The sequence below is a fragment of the Octodon degus genome, unplaced genomic scaffold, assembly GCF_000260255.1.
Source record: "Octodon degus isolate 3935 unplaced genomic scaffold, OctDeg1.0 scaffold00008, whole genome shotgun sequence".
Lineage (NCBI taxonomy): Eukaryota > Metazoa > Chordata > Mammalia > Rodentia > Octodontidae > Octodon > Octodon degus.
In genome coordinates, this window is record NW_004524584.1 from 14,201,486 (window position 1) to 14,207,515 (window position 6,030).

Consider the following 6,030-nt stretch of genomic DNA (forward strand, 5'->3'; position numbering starts at 1 on the left):
GAGGCTACAAAGGGGAACTCAGAAGTCAAAGGGGTAGGCTTCCCCTCTGAGTATTGTCTAGAGTTGGAGTGGGGGAGACATGCCTACACAACCCACCCCATAGGCTGTGCAAGACTATAGCTATCTTTTCCCCTTTCCTGTGGACACACCAGAATGTTACAGGAAAACTAAGTCCACAGCAACCAGGAGCTCAGGAGAAGAAAGGAAACTTTATTTTTTTATTTTTTTTAATTTTATTTATTTGTGTGTGTGTGTGTGTGTGTGTGGCCAGCTCAGCCCACCAGGGGGCGGGGCTGGCTGGCATGTGGTGCTGGGGCATTGAACCGCGGTCCCTGTGCTTTGCTAAACTTGTTCTAAGTAGGTGCTTTAGACCACTGAGCCATCTCACCAGCCCCAAGAAAGAAAACTTTAACAGTGGTGGACTCAGAGAAGTAGTCTCCAAAGTCTGGGCCCTAATTACAAAATATGGGGCAGTTATAGAAGTTACCGAAACTAAGATAAGCATAACTGAAGGCCATGGTACATTGGGTAACTTGTGGCAACCACAGGCACATAAAGGATAGTGGCTTTTGGAACATTCACAGAAATTTCAGTTTGATAATTAATGAGTGGCTTAGCCAAGTTCAGAGGTAGATGACAAAATGGCTGTAGCTGCCCCAGGCAAAATGGCTTTCTGTTTTACTGTCTATAGACATTTGGCTGGAAGTACTAAAGGTAGTTGTTAGGCTGTGTGAGAAAAAAGTGAAACAAAAAGTTAAGATGTAATGTGTAAGTTGGAGACTGAAGAAGTGGGCAGAGAATCAGGCAGTGATGGGCAAAGCCATTACAGGCGCAGTCCATCTAGCAACTCCCCTTGAGACACACTGAATGTCCGTCTGGCTCTCCTTCAGCCAGACAGCGGCCAGCAGCCCAAGGTCCTTAATCCTCCCTGCGGACGCTGGGATACCTTCTCAGTGCCCTACGCCTGAGTAAAGAGCCAGTCAGAAAGGCTACTGTTAAAAATATCTCGGCTTGAGACGCTGGTAAGCCAAAGCAAGAAAAGATGTTTATTTAGACCATTCCTTCATAAGTCCAGACCTCTGCTGCCTCCGGGAGCAACTGCCATCAATAACCATATCCAACTCGGTGGGAGAACAGTCTACAGAGAAGTTCGCAGGGGAAGCCCTACCAGGAACCTGCCGCCGACCGCCAGGCGACCCCAGCCGGAAGTGACGCAACTAAGTAGAGCACTTCCGGAGCTGCGGGGTCGACTCTGCCGGAGGAAGCAGCGGGCCTGACCGGTGTCTGCCCGCCTCCTCCGCTGTCGTTGAGTCCCAGTGAGACTTCTTTGGTACGGCTTGACCTGCTGTAGCCTTCTGGGGCTCTGCGGCCGCGAGGTCGCTGTTTCCGGTAAGTATGCGGCATGGGTCGAGGCCTTGTTTACCCTGACTAGCCGTTGGCACGGGCGCGCGCGCCCGGCGCGGGGGGGTTGGGGGGGGGCTCTCCGCGCGCCTTCCCGGTCGGCCAGGGCTTCGCCTTCCGCGCCGCCTGTGAGGCCTCGGCGTCCCAGCCTCCCGAATAAGGGCTGAGCGTCCATCACCGCTTACGAGTGACTGCCTGAGGTCCCAGCCCTGGCCCCGGCTGGTTCACTCCCTGCGTCTCCCATCTTGCCGCTTCCTCAGTTCGCGGAGAGGTCGGAGGCCAGCGCCTCTGACCTGTGGGCGCCGGTACTTCTAGGCCCAACAGATACCTACGGGCTCCCCGCGCGAGTCCCCTTTAGGGGTTCCCCGTACCGCCGCGTCAGGGAGGACGTCCCGGGCAGCAGCTCCAGTGCCACTAGCGGCCCAGCAGCGTCTATTCTCGCCGCGCGCCGTATGCTCCCTCTCCTCTCCGTTATGCTCCGCTCCGCACCGACTTTGTGCTTAGAGCTTGATAGTCACTCTGTCCCGTAGAAGTAGTCTCTGTGCCTTGCCACACGTGGCCATGGACTGTTTGACATGTGATGCAAGTGAGAAAGTAAACTTCTAAATTTTACTGAATTTCAAAGTTCAATTAAGTTTAAATTACATGTTGCTAGTAGTCATCATATTAGGACAGACAAGAAGTGAAGAGTTTCGAAACTTAAGTCTTCGAAATATATAATTTTTTTTTTTTTTTTCGGGACTGGGGATTGAACTCAGGTCTTTGCCCTTGCCAGGCAAGCGCTTATTATACTGAGCTATCTCCTCGGCCCCATTTGAATCATATTTTTGTGGCGCATAGTTTTCTAAAGAGATACTACTAATTTACCATTTTTGAACATGGTATCTGGAGTGAACATTCATGAGACTTGCCAACCTTCTCTATTCTCATCAGTAGTATGCTGGGGATTGAACCCAGGGCCTTCATTCTGTGCCTCCAGTCCAATTTGTTTATTGCTTTTTGAGGCAGGGTCATGCCTTGTAGTTCAGGTTGGCTTTGAACTCACAACTTTCCTTTTGCTTCATCCTCCCCCAAGTGTTGAGGTTACCAGTTGTGTTCCACCATGTCTGCCTCAGCCCTTTTTTATTTTTTATTTTTTTTTGGGAAGGGGTCCTACTATATTGCTCAGTTGCCCAGGCTGGGCTCCAACTTGCCATCCTCATGCCTCGGCCTCCCAGGGTTATAGGCATGTACCACCACACCCAATATCATTCTTGTCAATTTTAATCTGAGAAATCTTCATTTTGGATCCTTTTGTTTTTGCTTAGTGCTACTGAGAGTAGATCTTCTGAACCTGTGACTTTGGCATTGTGGGGATGGGGTGTGATTTTTGACACATTGTCTTTTTTTTTTTTTTTTTTTTCTTGGTAGAGCTGAGGATTGAACTCGGGTCCTTGCTCTTGCCAGGCAGGCGCTTATTCTACTGAGCCATCTCCCCAGCCCCTTGACACATTGTCTTGACAATAGTTCAGGCTGGTCTTGAACTCACAGTGATCTTAAATGCTGGGATTACAGGTGTGTGCCACCATGCCTGGCCATTAAAAATTTATTTTTGAAATATTTAATGAGTATATGTTTGGAGTACATAGTATTATATTGTGCCACTTTCTGAAGCAGTTCCTGAAGTTCTCCTCTGTGTCTTCACTAGGTATGATAAAAAATATGGTGATGCTGCTGAGTACCACCCAACAGAAAGAGTAATAAAACATTATCATATTGTATGTCCTAATTTGAACTTGCTCACTGGATCTGTCTGCCTCTTCCCTAAAGTCAAAATGAGCATAAAAGGTAAATGTTTTGAACTGATCTCGGACTTTGAGGCAACTACAATAGTGCAACTAAAGACACCAAAATGTGAAGACACTGTCCAGAACTGCTTCAGATAGGTTGATGGGATGAGGGGGAGTATTTTAAGAAGGATTAATCATAATGTGTCTGCTACTATAGTAACTAAACATTTTATTGAAACATTGACTATAATTTTTTGTTCATGTTGCATAGCTTCTGTCTGGGAAGAGAATAGCTACTTTATAAGGGGATAAAGATTAAATGAGAATGAATCTGACCTTAAATTAGTTCTTATTAAATGAGAACTCTCTCTCTCTCTCTTTTTTTTTTTTTTTTTTGGTGGAACCGGGGATTGAACTCAGGCCCTTGTGCTTGCCAGGGAAGCGCTTAGTCTACTGAGCCATCTACCCGGCCCTAGAGCTCTCTTATGAGTAGTGTTTTTTTTTCTTCTTAAATGAGAGCAATATTCACAGACTATTTGCTGAAAAAATAATATGTAAAAATATAGATTTTTTAAGAAAGAAGAAAAACCGTAGTTCCCAGCTGGTCTTGAACTGGTCATGTAGTCCAGACTGGACTCAAAATTCATGGTGATCTTTGTGCCTCAGCTTCCCAAGTACTGGGATTGCAGGCTGGAGCCACACCTGGTTTGGTTTTCATTTAGCTTCTAATTGCTCCTCTCTCTCTCTCTCTATTTTTTTTTTTTTTTTTTTTGTTTGTTTGTTTGCTTTTGAGATGGAGAGATGGATAGTGAGCTCTCCTGTTCAGGCTGGCATTGCACTCAATAAGTAGCAGAGATTGGCCTTAAACTCTTGGTGATTTTCTGCTTAAGCCTCCTGAGTTTGAGTATTCAGGTGTGTACCACCACATTGTGCTGCCATGCTAGCTAATTTAAATTTTTATTACATGTTTATAGTACATAATGGTTACATTCATAGTGGAGAGTTGATATATACATAATTCTTTATGTCCTTTCCCTTTCTCTCCATTCTTCCCTGCTTGTCTATATCGTAAGTTGGATTTGTTTATATCTGAGAAAGTTAATTTAATTTTATTTATTTATTTATTTTTTGGGGTACTGGGGATTGAACTCAGGACCTTGTGCTTGCCAGGCAAGCACTTATTCTACTGAGCTATCTTCCCATCCCCCAAAGTTAGTTTTATACAGTAAACCTGTGAAAGATTGAAACTAGCATGTTTGCAAGTTGGGAACTTAACTGTATTTGAAATACTTTGGGGCTGAGGATATAGCTCAGTGACACAGTGCCTGCCTGGCAAGCTCAAGGTCCAGAGTTTGATTTCCTGTAGCACAAAAAAAAAAAAAAAAGAAAGAAAGAAAAGGAAATACTTCTTTGAAAGTTACAAGCTCTGGTTTTCCAAGAAATCTTTTTCTTTTTTTTTTTTAATTGGTATGTTTTATTTATTTATTTTTATTTTTTTGTGGAACCAAGGATTGAACTCAGGCCCTTGCGCTTGTCAGGCAAGTGCTTATTCTACTGAGCTGTCTCCCTGGCCCCTTAATTGGTACATTTTAGATCTACATAATAGTATTCACTGTAGGGAATTTATAGCTCTACATGATACATCTTTTTTTTGTTCCCATTCTCCTTCTCTTCCTTTAAATTCTTCCCCTGCTTATTTATAAAGCTTTATTTTCATTTTTTTCTTCTTTTGTTTCTTGTCCCTTTTTTCCTTTACCCCCTCCTCCTCCCTTGTTCTTATTTGAATATTTTCATTGCATTTCCCAATATCTGTTATACATTTTGGTTCTTATTTACATTCCAAGAAATCCCAAAAGATAGTGAACATAAAATTAATTTCTTTCCCTCCCTGCCTCCCTTTCTCTCTTCCCCTTATCCTTCCTGGCCTGTGGTAGTAGAGATTGCACCCAGAACTTTGGTACTGAGCTACATCTCTAGCCCTTTTTTATTTTTTGAGATAGGGTATTGCTGAGTTGTCCAGGGTAGTCTTGAACTTGTAATCTTTCTGCCTCAGCTTTTCAGAATGCTGGGGTCATAGATGTATGCCATTATTCCTGACCAAATTTTAGAGTAAACTACTAGTCCTTTTTAGCTTTTTTGTCTGTCTGCCTGCCTGCCTGCCTGCCTGCCTGCCTGCCTTCCTTTCTTTCCTTCCTTCCTTTCTTTGAGACAGGGTTAAGCTGTGCAGTTCAGGCTGGCCTTTAAATGATCCTCCTTCCTTAGCCTCAGGTGTGTACCACCAGACCCATTAGTTTTGCATATTTTTCCCCCCATTAGTTTTGGATAGTGAAATCTGTGCTTCTGGGAAGAACACATACATGGCCTTGGAGCATGTCAGAGGAGAGATGTGACTGGGTGTGATAGCACATGCCTATAATTCCTGAGGTAGGGAGTATTACAAGTTCAAGCCCAACCTGGGTAATTTAATGATTTAGCCAGGCCTTATCAGAATAACATAAAGGGCTTGGGATGTAATTAAATAAGAAATCCCATGGTTCAATCCTGATGCCAACTATAAAAGTAAGAAAAAGGAAGAGCAATGTGAGGTGAATATTACTGTTGCCCAGTGGTTATCCTATATTTACATTCCTTATTTACATCCTTATTTATATTCTAAGAAATCTCAAAAGCTAAAGCAGTAAACATAAAATTAATTTCTTTCCCTCTCTGCTTCCCTTTCTCTCTTACCCTTATCCTTCCTTGCCTGTGGTACTAGAGATTGATCACAAGTTTGAGTCTACCCTGGACAACTCAGCAATACCCTGTCTCAAAATAAAATTATTTGAAAATAACTTTTATGAATAAAATGAGTTCTAAAGTA

At 43.6% G+C, this 6,030-nt stretch overlaps 1 protein-coding gene across 4 annotated transcripts in view; it reads left to right on the forward strand.

Moving 5' to 3' along the window:
* The first annotated feature begins 1,212 nt into the window (after positions 1 to 1,212).
* Arih2 (ariadne RBR E3 ubiquitin protein ligase 2) overlaps positions 1,213 to 6,030 on the forward strand; it is a 93,626-nt gene continuing 88,808 nt past the window's right edge. For all 4 annotated transcript variants that reach the window (XM_023705770.1, XM_023705772.1, XM_023705766.1 and 1 more), the window contains exon 1: positions 1,213 to 1,389. The gene's annotated coding sequence lies outside the window, so the exon portion shown is untranslated. The remainder of the gene's footprint in view (positions 1,390 to 6,030) is intronic.